Source organism: Pristiophorus japonicus, chromosome 15 (assembly GCF_044704955.1).
Source record: "Pristiophorus japonicus isolate sPriJap1 chromosome 15, sPriJap1.hap1, whole genome shotgun sequence".
Lineage (NCBI taxonomy): Eukaryota > Metazoa > Chordata > Chondrichthyes > Pristiophoridae > Pristiophorus > Pristiophorus japonicus.
The window spans coordinates 78,517,287-78,534,258 of NC_091991.1; the positions used below are offsets into that span (position 1 = coordinate 78,517,287).

The window sequence follows — 16,972 nt, forward strand, 5'->3', positions numbered from 1 at the left end:
CCCAGGCAGGCAGAGGGGTTTAGTAAAGAAATTCAGAGCATGTCACCTAGACAGTTGAAGGCACACTGAAAAAAGGTCAACAATCATGACGAGAACAAAAGCCGTTCTAAATTAAGACAGATCGACTGTAATTGTTACGAAGTGGTAGAACATGGTTCCACAGCCACAGTTGAACAGATGTCAAATTCCATGACTTGTGGTGGGACATGGGAGACCATGAAGAGAAGGCAAAAGTGCTTCTCCAGAATGAGGGAAGGGAGAAAAGAATAGCACATCTCCAAGTTACTATGATGCACAAATTGGAAGCATGCAAGTAATCTTGGGACAGCGTTTATAATAGTGAGATCGGAAGGAGAAAAATGTACATTTTGAAAACATGAGAGAATGCACAGGAAAATGAAAGAATACATTTTCCTCCCAATTTTCTCCAATCCTTTCCACAGTTACTTACTCTTCATCCAAGTGATTATTCTTTACATGAGCCGAAACAATGAATGTTGTCAGGATATGCTACCAGGAATGCATCACACACACATATATATATATATATATATAAATATAAATATATCATATCGTCATAGGCAGTCCCTCGAAGCGAGGATGACCTGCTTTCACGCCAAAAAGGGATGAGTTCACAGTTGTTTCCATGTTCCAGATCCCAAACTAATATTCCAGATCCCGAACTACATCTTGAAGGATGGAAAATGCCTGTGCGTGGATTTTAAAAAAAACGTGCGGGGGCCATAGCACACCAGCCACCACATGGGCTTGACAGAGCAAGGTCTCTATGTCCAGTGGCAAGGATTAGCCAAGACAACTGGAGACCTGCTCTGCTGCACGGACCTAGTGTGCACACATATCAGTGTGGGCTGGTCCGTGCTGCTCCTGGGCTCTCACCTCTTCTGAGCCCCAAACTCACATCTCTCCTTGGGCCCCAGCCACTTCCATCTACAAACTCGTGCCGCTCCTTTACCCCTCTTGCTGTGCCTGCCCGCACTGCAATCAGCAACCTGACTTCGCAGCCGTCGCCCTCCTGCAGCAGCATGCTCTGCTTCCCGAAGTGGTATGCCGCCGCACCTTGCTCCCCATTGATACGTCCTTACTACACAGTATAAATGCACACGAGGCCCATGCTTGAGAGGTCAGTCTGTGACCTGTCCTTTATTCCTTAGCACTCAAGTGATGAAGATGGGTGGAGCTTCCCCTTTTATACTTGAAGGTCCAGGTTAGGAGTGTCTCCCACCTAGTGGTCAGTGTTCTCACGGTGTACAACTTAGGTCAGTTTATACATGGGTTACAATGCTGGTTGAATACATGACACCCATAATGGCCCCTGCCTGCTGATGGTCTTGCAGGCCAGGACTGCGCCGATTTCCAGGCCGGGCCGCCGCATGTTGCTCCCTGTAATGGCCCCGTCATGGATGCAATGTCGGAAGTGGTTTAATGACCCAACTAGATCAGGAAAAGTGAATACATTTTCTGATTCAATTGTGTTTTAAGCCCCCCTGCCCCCCCTTCACTCTGTCCAACACATTACTATATATAAACACATGCACACACACACACAGTCGCTGGACGATAGTCAAGAGCAAAAATTAATTTTTTCCCCCCTAAAACCCAGGGGAACTGATGACAATCATAGCACCCCAATTCATAGAAACATAGAGACATAGAAAATAGGTGCTGGAGTTGGCCATTCGGCCCTTCGAGCCTGCACCACCATTTAATAAGATCATTGCTGATCATTCCCTCAGTACCCCTTTCCTGCTTTCTCTCCATAGCCCTTGCTGTCCCCTAGTATTTCCGGAAGGTTATTTGTGTCTTCCTTCGTGAAAATAGAACCAAAGTATTTGTTTCACTAGTCCGCCATTTCTTTGTCCCCCATTATAAATTCACCTGAATCTGACTGCAAGGGACCTACGTTTGTTTTCACTAATCTTTTTCTCTTCACATATCTATAGAAGCGTTTGCAGTCGGTTTTTATGTTCCCAGCAAGCTTCCTCTCATAGTCTATTTCCCCCCTCCTAATTAAACCCTTTGTTCTCCTCTGCTGTATTACAAAATTCTCCCAGTCCTCAGGTTTGCTGCTTTTTCTGGCCAATTTATATGCCTCTTCCTTGGATTTAACACAATCCTTAATTTCCCTCGTTAGCCACGGTTCATCCATCGAATGGGATCAGTGCATTGAGCAGAGACCAGGAATAGAACCGGAAACTTTATACCTTCGAACTATCTCAAACAGTGACCCAAATATTAATAAGGTGGTGGTTTCTGAGCAGGGGGATGGAATTGCATGGGGGAAACCTGTAAATCAACTGAGCGGGTCGCAATCTATTATCTAAACTAAATTGTACCAATTAATTTTGACTTCCTAGTTTGATGTTTCCAAGTTGCGCAGCGGGTATACGGGCAATTTCAGCTGCATTTAAAGGGACAGTGCACAATTGCAAATTGGAGGAGTTCAGGAAGGATGCTGCACAGAAGCAAGGGCAGCACCCAGATTTAATGACCCCTCGCTGAAATTACTGTTGGGTCCAGTCAGGAGGAGGAGGGACATATTTTTCCCCAACAATGGGAAGAAACCACCGGCTACTCTCACCAAGAAGGCGTGGTTGGAGGTAATGGAAGTGAGCAGCAGGAGCGAGGTGCCCAAGTCATGGATGCAATGTCGGAAGCAGTTTAATGACCTAACTAGGTTAGAAGTAGTGAATACATTTTCTGATTCAACTACATCCTGTGCTTTACGCCCTCCCCCCGACCCCCCCTTCACTCTGTCCAACACATTACTCCTCACACCCACTCAACTTTCACCAACCTTCACTTTCTTCGCACTTCAGCACCTCCCGATTTATCCATCCACCGTTGAAACTCACCCCAATAGTAATGCAATGTGATGCATCTGTGTCAATCACCGAATGCACTGCATCCATCGGGTAAATACGTGACATTCACTCACAGGTCTGCTTTTTTCGCCCCTTGTAGAAGAGAACTCAAAATGCAAGAGAGGGAGAGGACTGGCAGTAGACCATCACAAATAGTCCAACTCTTAGATGCAGACATGCAGAGGAGCATTCCCTGGAGATTAAGTGGCACGTCTGCATCCCTCTCAATTGGAGAAGAAACAGGGAACTCTCAGATAGCTGCTGACAGAATTACAAATATCTCTGACACACACAGCGGCTGTATTTCATCAATGGCTGAATAAGAAGACGGAGTATAATAAGCTTCAAGATTGTGACTTCAGACTGTTGTGTATAAAAGAACTCCACGAGGCTGAATAGTGTGACCGTAGTCCTCTATTACAACTCCAGAGTGCTTAAACAACATGGAGCCAACCTTTTATACTGGCCCTGCATGTGTGTGCAGGTGACCATTAGGACTCCAACATTCATGCCCTCTGGTGGCAAGTATTACATAGTTACATACATAGCATTTCTTTTGTCTTCCAGGGCCTCACAGGTACAATGTCACAGGAACAGTGTGTCAGAGGAAGAATCCATGAGGACAATTTCTCAGAGAACCTCATTCCTTCTGAGGGTGCACCATCACAGGATGTAGAGCCATGTACCAGCACAAATACTCGCACTTCAGTGGGTTCATTTAAGACAGTTAGTTGGGTTTTCACCTGGTGATTCACATCTCATGAGCAGACACTTGTGGCAGAAATAGCTGTGGAGAGTCCACAGTGGGTGGGGGGGAGAATGCGCAATCGTCTCCAAGTTCTGCTCAGCAGGACACAGATGCTGATCCCCAGGAGCTATTGTTAAGAACGAGAATGCTAGAGGTGCATAAGGAACTTAGCCAGACACCGACAAACATTCCACGCACACTCTCCACAACAGGAGAGGGGATGCAGAAGTCCAACTTGATTGCTAATGGATTGGTGACGCAGGGAATTAAAAGAATGTCTGCCATGGAAAGAGTGGCCATCACCATGGAGTTTTAAGCAAGGCGCTCAAATTATTCCATGCAGGCCATGCAAACGGCTGTGCAGACTTCAGATGGTCTTATAATGTGTCACTGATCTCCACCAAATTGGTCTGCTTATTGATTAGATAGGTGGGAGAGATGTGGCGCTGGCCCAAGGTATAACGAAAATGGACACGGAAGTGGGAACTCCACTCAAAGCGCTCGCACTTCTCACCTGTTACCCCCCCCCCCCCTCCTCAATCACTCGCCCTTTCACGTCCCATGATCAATGTCATTACATGACAGAACCCATTGGGTAGATGTACAATGGGTGGATGAGTGGTTGAAGGACTATTTAGTGCAATGGAGCGGGGAGGTGGGGGGGGATGGATAGCAGGATTTCATTTCTTATGATCCACGTTTGGTGAACCGTTGCAATATTAGGGCATTCTGTGCAGCAATGAAGCAGCTGGTCTGGCGATGGGTGCTCCCTTCTTCCTCCTCCTCCTGCTCCTCTACAATTCTCCTTACCCGATGAGTGATGAGCCCCTTCGTCTTCCTCCACTTGCAATCCTCTCTGCTGCACAATGTTGTGCAGGATGAGGCACACCAGGATCATTCTGGACTCCCTCGCTGACTAGTATGATGGGTGCCTCAAGACCTAAAATTGGCACCTGAAGCGCATCTTCAACATTCCAATGGCATGCTCGCTGGCACAGCTGGTGGTCACATAACTTTCGATGCAGCACTCCTGTGCCTCAATGGTGGGGCTCCTCACAGGTGTCGTGAGCCAAGTCTGAAGTGGGTATTCCCTTGACGCCTATGAGCCAGCCCTCAAGTCTGCTTCCTGGTATGAAAAGGTCTGGGATGTTGGACTGCCGCAGAATGAAAGCTTCAGAATAGCTCCCAGGGAATCTGGCGCAGACCTGCATGAACCTCTTTGTGGTTGCACACCAGCTGAGCATTGATGAACGAATATCCCTTGCATTTTATAAAAACTCCTGATTGCTATGGTGGTGCTTGGATTGCCACATGTGTGCAGTTGAAGGCATTGTGTCTTTAGATGCTCTGATAATGACTCCATGAGGCAAAGTGTTGTACTTGAACTGTAGTGACATTAGTCCATTTAATATAACTCCAGAGTGAGGATACCACATGGTGGACTCCCTTTTATACCTGGGTACCTGTGATGTACAGGTGACCCCTGGGCCTCCACCAGTTGCACCCTCTGGTGGTGCCAGCACAGTGTATACCGTGTGAACCTTGTTGATGGTACCACCGGTAAACAAGTCTCCATCTTATGCAACTATACGGTGACGACAGAGTATATCTATAGTATACATATATAACAGATGGCACCCTGTACCTGTGGGAATCTAGCCAGAAGCGAATCAGAGTGCCTGCTCATTCTGGTAATTGGCATCGCAGGGCAAATTTACATAATTGCTGGCCCTGGTAAACAATCCATCAGTGACCTGCCTTAAGCATTGATGTGCAGCCAACTGGGAAATCCTGGATATTTCGCTGGTAACATCCTGATGGATTTGGAGGCAAACAAGTTGAGGGCGGTGCTCACTTTCACATCCACTGGTAATTCATGGCCACCAGGGAGGTCTTCCTGCAGGAGACTGCAGCTGCCTGCCACCACCTGACATGACAACCTCAGTCTGCGGAAGCACTGCTCTTCTGAGAGGTCAAGGAAACTGAGCCTGTCTGTAAACACTGATGTGGGTCGTGCTACTACGACCTCGACTCCTCTCCTGTGCACCTCCCTCACATGCAAATACTCAATCCACCACAGCACATTGTCGATGCCATGGATCGTCTTCCTTTTCTAATGTGCTGTAAAACACATCCAAGGCATCTCCCATCCTAATCTTATCAATTTGAAATCCAAGGTTGGAAAAAAAGCTGTATCCACACAAGGACACTCTGTCAAACATTTGTCAAAGGGAACAGAGACACCGGGTACAATAAGTGAGCTTTCATTTGGATACGACAATGACAAGTTTAAATACCCATGTGAACTGTCACTCAAATTTGAGTCCGTTTCCCTGGTCAGTTTCCCGAGACCCGGGAACAAGTTAAATTTGGAGCATGCTAAACACAATTTAAAAAGACCTTATGAACATTTCCTAAGGATGTTATTGCACCAATAAGTACTCGCCCACATCGAATTATTAAATTCCTGACCTTGGCGAATAGATTTCTCGCCGGCATCTAACATGCCTCCATTAAACTCGGAAGTGGGTGCACTGGAGCCGATACACCCGCTCTAAAATTCAACATTTTTTGTCCCGGACTCACCTGTTCTTCGGAGTTAAAATTTCTCCCCAGTGGCTTTACCCACAAAATCATCAGGGAAAAATACATTTCTATTACAAATTTTGAGGAGTACGGGTATGGACAAAAACACTAACGCAGAAAATGTTACTGTACTATCTTCTAGAATTATGGAAATATAATTGTGCCACAAATAAAAGTTTTTAATTTGAAATGCTCTGCTGCCACTACCAAAGTAAAGCTTTGCGTAATGTTAAAAGTTCACTTAACTGCTTATGAAGTTCATAACAATTCATGCTATAATTATCCATGTGATGTAGTTGAAAAAGAGGGCACTGCAATAATTAATTTGCCCGAAATTCTGCTGGGGGCCTTGTTGGACTTTGTTTTTAAAGCAGACATGGTTAGCCAGGCAGCTGGTTAACGGGAAACCCTGAAAACTAAAATTCGAACATATTTTAAATGGACTAAGCAATCACAATTTAAATGCGCTGCTAAATGATTGATGGTGGCACAAGTCCAAATGTTAAAATCCCTAATGACACAACAGATTTAATTTCTTAAACTGTCACCTCCTATTTTTTTAAGCTGCAAGTAGAAGCAAAATAATGACCTTTAGTAAGGATTTCTTAGCAACAGAAACAAAAGAAACCTAACTGCCTATGGCATTTAACATTAATTTGCAACACAAATCAACTAAGCAGCTTAAGACAGTAATCTTATGAGGTAATGTCTTGCTATAAAATAAGAATAAACACCATTAAACCCTTGGTGGCAAATAACTTTTTCTTACTCATTCAGCAGTCAAGACGGGAAGACATGTACTTACAAGTTCCACAGAGACCTTCTGCAAACCACTCAGATATAAACTGACAATATTCAGACATCTCTATTGTGTCTGGAAACGGCAATTAAAATGATATGAATCTCAGCAGCTGCATTCAGAAAAATAGTTTCTTTTGCTGCTTATTCTGGTAACCAATAGAAAGTTGTAAACTACTGTACAAGAGAAATGTCTAAATTTCATACAAGAATGGTGGTTCTAATTATGGCAAAGCCAACACCCAGAAGATAGGAGCTAAAGATGAAATTGCTGAACTTGACGTCGAGTCCAGAAGGCTGTAAAGTGCCGAAACAAAAAGGTGAGGTGCTGTTCCTCGAGCTTGCGTTGAGCTTCGTTGGAATGATGTAGGAGGCCGAGGACAGAGAAATCAGAGGGAGTGGAGTGGAGGGTCACGCTTATGGACTGAATGGAGGTGTTCCGCGAAGCGGTCACCAAATCTACGCTTCGTCTCCCCAATATAGAGAAGACCACATCGTGAGCAGCGAATACAGTATACTAAATTGAAAGTAGTACAAGTAAATCGCTGTTTCACCTGGAAGGAGTATTTGGGGCCCTGGATAGTGGGAAGGGAGGAGGTAAAATGGCAGGAGTTGCATCTCCTGCACTTGCATGGAAAGATGCCGTGGGAAGGGGAGGGGGTGCCTGGGGAATGGACCAGGGTGTTGCGGAGGGAGCAGGCCCTTCGGAATGCTGAGAGGGGAGGGAAAGATGTGATTGGTGGTGGGATCACGCTGGAGGTGGTTGAAATGGCGGAGAATGATCTGTTGAACGTGGAGGCTGGTGGGGTGAAAGGTGAGGACAAGGGGAACCCTGTCGTGGTTCTGAGAGGGAGGGGAAGGGTTGAGAGCTGAGGTGCAGGAAATGGAACTGACACGGTCGAGGGCTATGTTAACCACGGCAAAGGGGAATCCTCAGTTGAGGAAAAAGGAAGACATGTCAGAGGTACTCGTGTGAAAGGTGGCGTCGTCGGAGCAGATGTTCCAGTTTGGACACCAGTTTGGTTGAACATTTCACTTCCCATATTCATGTTAAAGTGCAACATGATGAAAATATCTGCAAGATTTAGATCATACATTTGCAGTTGGCCCAAGCTGGAGGGATGATGGACATGTGTTGAATAAAAGGACAGGTTAATAACTATTAATGTTCCAGTGATACCCCACTAACCTGTGCAATATTGACCACAATTTTAAAAGACACAAACAAGCAGCTCCAGTTATTCTACCCACTGATATTGCTGTTGCATAGAAGACACAATTTGTGTACTCCAACATATCCATGGCATGCTCATTATCATTTTCTTATGACTAGGGAGATTTCCAATGACAGAAAAAGGTTGACAAGTTAGTGAATTCTTCCAATCATCAATAATTACAAAGCTAAAGTTTTCCCAAGATTCAAATACTGCGCCCACAGCACAGGGGGCTCTAAAGTGCCACCCTCTCAGTCCTGGATAGGATGCAAGAAAAACTTCAGTCTGACAGATGATCCTTCTCTCACCTCCAGCTTTTCTCTGCTGCAATTTTATCAGTACCATTGAAGTAATGGCTCCTCTGAATTTTCCTTTTTCCTTCCCCTTCCCTCCCAGCTCTTAATACTGCTGTTCAGCAAGATCACTGCCCTCCTTACTGTATCTTCACTGTTTTTAAATCACGATTCAACTTATTCTTTCCCAGTAGCTGAAACCCATGTGTCACAATTTTCTATTACAATATACAGATTAAAACATGAAAATCTATTCACCATTTTTGAAAAATGGTTATGGTCTTCCTACACAAGGCTTTTGTGGTATCTTGCACAATAGGTTTTGAACCCTCACCGAGGTTCCCATTAAAACATTGAATGACATTTCACAGGTGTTTTACAGGCTTCTGTGTAATTAAATCTGATTACATAAGATAAACTTATCCATAATCTGTGTAGTGTTGCTAGGACACAGAATGCCCTATCAGAAACTGGTAGAAGCAGAATCCATGATAGCTTTAAAAAGGGAAATGGATAAATATTTGAAAGAAGAAACATTTTGAAGGATTTAAGAAAATGGCAGGAGAATGGGACTAAGTGCATAGCTTTGCCAGAAAGCCAGCATAGCCACAATGGATCAATATCAGCACCTTGATGTGAGCCTGAAGAGTTAACGTCAGCAGAGTATTAAGGGAGGACAAGATTAGAACTGGCTGTGATGCGCTCCAACCGTCAGATATGCACTTTCAGCAGTCGTCACTGGATAGCAAGCAGGAGTAGTTTCCTTCACAATAGCCCAACTTTAGCAATTCAACCATTGCCCAAGCAAAGATTAGCTAACTCAGCACAGACCAGGAAATGAAGCCGAGACCCTCTGATCTGTATCAGTAAATAACACACTGCATTTTGCATTTACCCATTAAGCATCAGGGGAACCAAATCTAACTTCAAAAGGAAAGTTGCATATCCTTCAGGGAGCTGTGAAATTTGGTGTCTATCTACAAAGCTGTAGAGATTATTTTGTTTCCAGCACTTTGTCCTGGATCAACAGATGGGCAGTCTGAATAACTAGATATCCTTCCCATGGAGAGGTGGATAATTAGTAGAGTATTGCACATCATCTTACTCAGCATAATCTTTATAATCCATTGAATTTGAATGACTAAATGATCGTTCATTCTGACATTCTTATTTTCATTCATTTGTACAATTTTAATGCAAAAAGAAATCATAAACAAATAAATTTAGATGTTAAAATGAGTGAAGGTTTGTGCTCAAAGGAGAATTATTGTTGGAACCATTCATAACAACTGCAATTAAGTTCTATATAGGATGTGTATTAATTAAATCTGCAGCTAGTTACACTACCTCTATTCTCTTTATTGGACAACTAAATCAATTTTATACACTTAAAAACAAATAAGCAGGCACACATATAAATAGTGGGATGACAATTCTTTACAAGCCGAGCCAAAATTATACGAACGTGAAGAATTGTCTAATTATACTTGTTTATATGTGTTACAAGACCAATTATAGTTTGTCCAATAAAATTGGATAGAGGTAGTGAAAGTGTCTCCAGTTTTCTTTACGAAACACCATCTTGATATTACTAACAATAAGATCTAATAAGAGTTCAATGTTTATTTACAAGGATCGGGTCATTTTAAAATCTGCAGTGTTATTGGTACATAATGCAGCACATTCAGGTCAAAGATAGGGCAACTATATCAACTAAATTGAAAGTAACAAACACACAAGGTGAAATGCAGGTTAAATCATTTAAAAATATTTGATTTCAACCTGATCATCTGTTGCTGTGTTATAAATGGGATCATATATTCCAGTTAATAGTTAATGAACTAATCAAGCATTTGAATATTTTAAATGGGTAGCTGACATTTTTACTGCTGATTCAGACTCATGCAAATTTATTGAACTAGAGAATATGAAGCACAATCAACTTCATAGTGAACTTTAGACCTTTATGAAAAGTTACTTCTTTGAACTCAGGTGAGATGAAAGAGAAAGCATTATTTATTAATCTTAAATTGTTTTCTAGAAACCAAAAGAAGGAAAATGACAGGATGGCAGTATCTTGACGAGGGATTTTAAGCACTGACGGAGACACACTGGGGGGAATTTTAACCCGAAAAAAAACAGGTAACCCCAATGGTCAGCTGGGAGGTTAAAGCGTTAAAAACTTGAATCCCGACCCCCAACCCACCCACTTCTGGTTTTAACGCAGGCAGGTTGGCACTTTAAATATCATAATGAGTCTCGAAGCCTCGGATTTAACCTGCTGCAAGACAGAAACCAGAGAATAGGGATGAAGGGTGGAGTGGAAGAAGGTGGATGGATAGTGGAGTCCCAAAAGGATCAGTGCTGGGACCACTGTTGCTCACAATTTATACTAATGATTTAAATGTTGGACTTAAAAACACAGTAGCTGTATCTAAATTTGTGGACGACACCAAATAAGGGGAAGTGTCAATACTGAAGAAGACTGCAATAAATTACAAGTCATTAACAAATTTACAGAATGTTTGTTTTCCAAACTGGGAGGTGGTTTGTGGTGGTATTTCCCAAGGGTCAGTTTTGGGTCCATTACACTTTACAATTTTTAGTAACGACCTAAACTCGGTTGTTGGGAGCAGCGTTATAAAGTTTGCAGATGATACGAAACTTAGCAAAGTAGATGATCATGTGGTAGATAGTTATAGACTTCAGAATGACAGACAGGATGGCCGAATGGGAAGAATGTTCCCATTGACAGAGAATGTTCAATGCGGAGAAGTGTGAAGTGATGCACTTTGGGAGAACTAATATGGAAAGACAGTATACTATAAATGGCATGATTTTGAAAAGGTGTCGATGAGCAGAGAGACCTTGGCATCTGTATACACAAATCCTAAAAGGTGGCAGGGTAAGTTGATACGGTGATTTAAAAAAAAGGGTTACTTGGGTTTAGAAATCGAGGAATAGAATATAAAAGCAGAGATCATGGTTGAACTTTATAAATCACTGGTTGGCCCTTAGCTGATTATGTACAATTCTGGACACCACACTTCAGCAAAGATGTGAAAGGCTTTAGGAAGGTTTACCAGGATGTTACCAGGGATGGGGGACTTCAGTTATGAGGAGAGGTTGGAAAAGTTAGGACTGTTCTCCCTGGAACAAAGCAGGTTAAGAGGTAACATCAGAGAGGTTTTCAAGATGATGAGATACAGTAGAAAGAGAAAAATGATTCCCTCTGCCAAATGGTCCAATAACTAAGAGGTCATAGATTCAAAGTCATTGGCAAAAGCTCTAGAGGAGAGATGAGGAGAAATTGATTTACACAGCGAGTTGTCGGGATCAGGAACACGACTTGAAAAGGTGGAGAAAACCTGTTCCTTACATAATTTTAAAAGGGAGCTGGACTTGATGAGGAACTTTTCGGGTTACGGGCAAAAGGCGGGGAGGTGGGATTAAGCATGGCTGTTCTTTCAAAGAGCCAGCTTAAGTACGATGGCAGAATGGCCCCTTTCTGTGCTTTAAGTTTTGATGATTCTTATCAATGGGTGTTTAATTGGTAAATTAATTTCAACATAGATAAGTGTGAGGTATTACGTTTTAGTAACAAAAATAAGGAGGTCACATATTACTTGGAAAATAAAAATCGAAATGGGGTAGAGGAGCAAAGGGATCGAGGTGTAGAAATATAAAAATCACTAAAAGTAGCAACACAGATTAATAAGGCCGTAAGAAAAGTGAACCACACCCGAAGGTTTATTTCTCGAGGGATGGAATTGAAAAGTAGAAAAGTTATACTAAACATATTGAACCTTGGTTAGACCACATTTGGAGTACTGTGTGCAGTTCTAATCGCCACATTATAAAAAGGATATAGAGGCACTGGAGAGGGTGCAAAATAGACTTACAAGGATGATATCAGAAATGCGAGGTTATACCCATCAGGAAATGATGAACAGGCTGAGTCTCCTTTCTCTTGAATCATAGAAGTTTGCAGCACGGAAGGAGGCCATTTCGACCCATCGTGTCCACGCCAGCAAACAAGAGGCTATCCAGTCTAATCCCACTTTCCAGCTCTAGGTCCGTAACCCTGCAGGTTACGGCACTTCAAATGCACATCCAAGTACTTTTTAAATGTGGTGAGGGTTTCTGCCTCTACCACCCTTTCAGGCAGTGAGTTACAGACCCCCACAATCCTCTGCGTGAAGAAATTTCCCCTCAAAAACCTTCTACCAATTACTTTAAATTTATGCCCCCTGGTTGTTGACCCCTCTGCTAAGGGAAATAGGCGCTTGCTATCCACGATATCTAGGCCCCTCATAATTTTGTACACCTCAATGAGGTCTCCTCTCAGCCTCCTCTGTTCCAAGAAAAACAAACCCAGCCTATCCAATCTGTCCTCATAGTTAAGATTCTCCATTCCTGGCAACATCCTCGTAAATCTCCTCTGTATCCTCTCCAGTGCAATCACGCCCTTCCTATAATGCGGTGACTAGAGCTGCACACAATACTCCAGCTGCAGCCTAACCACTGTTTTATACAGATCAAGCATTTGATAAGGGGTTTAGCAGCTTTTATATTCTATGCCTCAGCTAATAAAGGCAAGCATTCCGTCCGCCTTCTTAACCACCTTATCGACCTGGCCTGCTACCTTCAGAGATCTGTGGACATGCACTCCCAGGTCCCTTTGTTCGTCTACACTTCAGTGTCCTACCATTTAATGAGTAGTCCCTTGCCTTGTTAGCCCTCCCCAAATGCATTAGCTCACACTTCTCCGGATTAAATTCCATTTGCCACTGTTCTGCCCACCTGACCAGTTGATTGATATCTTCCTGCAGTCCGCAGCTTTCTTCTTCATTATCAACCACACAGCCTATTTTTGTATCATCTGAAAACTTCTTAATCATACCCCCTATATTCAAGTCTAGATAAGAATTCAGAACAGGAGTAGGCCATCTAGCCCCTCGAGCCTGCTCCGCCATTCAATAAGATCATGGCTGATCTGGTCGTGGAATCAGCTCCACTTACCCGCCCTCTCCCCGTAACCCTTAATTCCCTTATTGCTTAAAAATCTATCTATCTGTGACTTGAAAACATTCAATGAGCCAGCCTCAACTGCTTCCTTGGGCAGAGAATTCCACAGATTCACAACCCTCTGGAAGAAGAAATTCTCTCAACTCGGTTTTAAATTGGCTCCTCCGTATTTTGAGGCTGTGCCCCCTAGTTCTAGTCTCCACCAATGGAAACAACCTCTCTGCCTCTCTCTTGTCTATCCCTTTCATGATTTTAAATGTTTCTATAAGATCACCCCTCATCCTTCTGAACTCCAACGAGTAAAGACCCAGTCTACTCAATCTATCATCATAAGGTAACCCCCTCATTTCTCGATTCAGCCTAGTGAATCGTCTCTGTACCCCTTCCAAAGCTAGTATATCCTTCCTTAAGTAAGGTGACCAAAACTGTACGCAATACTCCAGGTGCGGCCTTATCAATACCTTATACAGTTGCAGCAACACCTCCCTGCTTTTGTACTCCATCCCTTTCGCAATGAAGGCCAACATTCCATTTGCCTTCCTGATTACCTGCTGCACCTGCAAACTAACCTTTTTTTGAGATTCATGCACAAGGACCCCCAGGTCCCTCTGCACCACAGTATGTTGCAATTTCTCCCCATTCAAATAATATTCCCTTTTACTGTTTTTTTTCCCCAAGGTGGATGACCTCACACTTTCCGACATTGTATTCCATCTGCCAAACCTTAGCCCATTCGCTTAACCTATCCAAATCTCCTTGTAGCCTCTCTGAGTCCTCTACACAACCCGCTTTCCCACTAATCTTTGTGTCATCTGCAAATTTTGTTGCACTACACTCTGTCCCCTCCTCTAGGTCATCTATGTATATTGTAAACAGTTGTGGTCCCAGCACTGATCCCTGTGGCACACCACTAACCACTGATTTCCAACCGGAAAAGGACCCATTTATCCCGACTCTCTGCTTTCTGTTCGCCAGCCAATTCTCTATCCATGCTAATACATTTCCTCTGACTCCGCGTACCTTTATCTTCTGCAATAACCTTTTGTGTGGCACCTTATCGAATGCCTTTTGGAAATCTAAATACACCACATCCATCGGTACACCTCTATTCACCATGCTCGTTATATCCTCAAAGAATTCCAGTAAGTTAGTTAAAAATGATTTCCCTTTCATGAATCCATGCTGCGTCTGCTTGATTGCACTATTCCTATCCAGATGTCCTGTTATTTCTTCCTTAATGATAGTTTCAAGCATTTTCCCCACTACAGATGTTAAACTAACCGGCCTATAGTTACCTGCCTTTTGCCTGCCCCCTTTTTTTAAACAGAGGCGTTACATTAGCTGCTCTCCAATCCGTTGGTACCTCCCCAGAGTCCAGAGAATTTTGGTAGATTATAACTAATGCATCTGCTATAACTTCCGCCATCTCTTTTAATACCCTGGGATGCATTTCATCAGGACCAGGGGACTTGTCTACCTTCAATCCCATTAGTCTGTCCAGCACTACCTCCCTAGTGATAGTGATCATCTCAAGGTCCTCCCTTCCCACATTCCTATGACCAGCAATTTTTGGCATGGTTTTTGTGTCTTCCACTGTGAAGACGGAAGCAAAATAATTGTTTAAGGTCTCAGCCATTTCCACATTTCCCATTATTAAATCCCCCTTCTCATCTTCTAAGGGACCAACATTTACTTTAGTCACTCTTTTCCGTTTTATATATCTGTAAAAGCTTTTACTATATGTTTTTATGTTTTGCGCAAGTTTACCTTCGTAATCTATCTTCCCTTTCTTTATTGCTTTTTTAGTCATTCTTTGTTGTTGCTTAAAATCTTCCCAATCCTCTAGATTCCCTAACCTTGGCCACCTTATACGCATTGGTCTTTGATTTGATACTTTCCTTTATTTCCTTGGTTATCCACGGCTGGTTATCTCTTCTCTTGCCGCCCTTCTTTTTCACTGGAATATATTTTTGTTGCGCATTATGAAAGAGCTCCTTCAAAGTCCTCCACTGTTCCTCAATTGTGCCACCGTTTAGTCCTTGTTTCCAGTCTACTTCAGCCAACTCTGCCCTCATCCCACTGTAGTCCCCTTTGTTTAAGCATAGTACGCTCGTTTCTGACACAACTTCCTCATCCTCAATCTGTATTACAAATTCAACCATATTGTGATCACTCATTCCGAGAGGATCTTTTACGAGGAGATCGTTTATTTTTCCTGTCTCGTTACACAGGACCAGATCCAAAATGGCTTGCTCCCTTGTAGGCTTGGTTACATACTGTTCTTAGAAACAATCCCGTATGTATAATCATTGATGTATGCCACAAAAAGCAAGGGACCTAGTACCGAGCCCTATGTAACCCCACGGGAAACATCCTTCCAGTCACAAAAACACCTATCAACCATTACCCTTAGCTTCCTGCCTCAGCCAATTTTGGATCCAATTTGCCACTTCGCCCTGGACCCCATAGGCTTTTACTTTCGTGATTAGTCTGCCATGTGAGACCTCATCAAAAGCTTTGTTAAAATCCATACAGACTACATCATATGCACTGCCCTCATCAACCCTCCTGGTTACCGCCTTGAAAAATTCAATAAAGTTAGTCAGACATGACCTTCCCTTAACAAATACGTGCTGTCCCTGATCAATCCTTGCCTTTCTAAATGTAGATTTATCCTGTCCTTCAGGATTTTTTCCAATAATTTTCCCATGACTGAGGTTAGGCTGACTGGCCTGTAATTACTCGGTCTATCCCTTTCTCCCTTCTTAAACAAAGGTACCGCATTAGCAGTCCTCCAGTCCTGAAGCCAGAGAAGATTAGAAAATGGTCAAAGCCTCTGCTATTTCCTCTTTTGCTTTGCTTAACAGCCTGGGATACATTTCATCCAGGCCTGGAGACTTACAAAGCTGCTAAACCCCTTAATACCTCCTCTCTCACTATGTTTATTTCATCTAATATTTCACACTCCTCCTCCTCGATAGCAGTGTCTGCATCGTCCCTCCCTTTTGTGAAAACAGACACAAAGTATTCATTAAGAACCATACCCACATCTTCTATCTCCACACACAGATTACCCTCACTATCTCGAATAGGTCCTACTCTTTCTTCAGTTATCCTCTTGCTCTTAATATATTAATAAAATATCTTTGGGTTTTCCTTGATTTTACTTGCCAAGAATTTTTCATGCTCTCTCTTTGCTTTCCTAATTAATCTCCCTTTGAATTTCACCCCTGGACTTTCTATACTCAGAGATTCTGCAATATTTAGCCCTCAGTGTCTGTCATAAGCTACCCTTGATTTCTTTATCCTCCCCTGTTTGTCCCTACCTATCCGGGGGCTCTAGATTTGTTAGTCTCACCGTTTTTCTTTAAGGGCACATATTTGGCCTGAACCCTGTGGATCTCCTCCTTGAATGCCTCCCAC

At 43.0% G+C, this 16,972-nt stretch overlaps 1 protein-coding gene across 7 annotated transcripts in view; it reads right to left on the reverse strand.

Annotated features, from left to right (window-relative positions):
- pphln1 (periphilin 1) overlaps positions 1–16,972 on the reverse strand; it is a 210,703-nt gene that overhangs the window by 84,215 nt on the left and 109,516 nt on the right. The window lies entirely within an intron of this gene.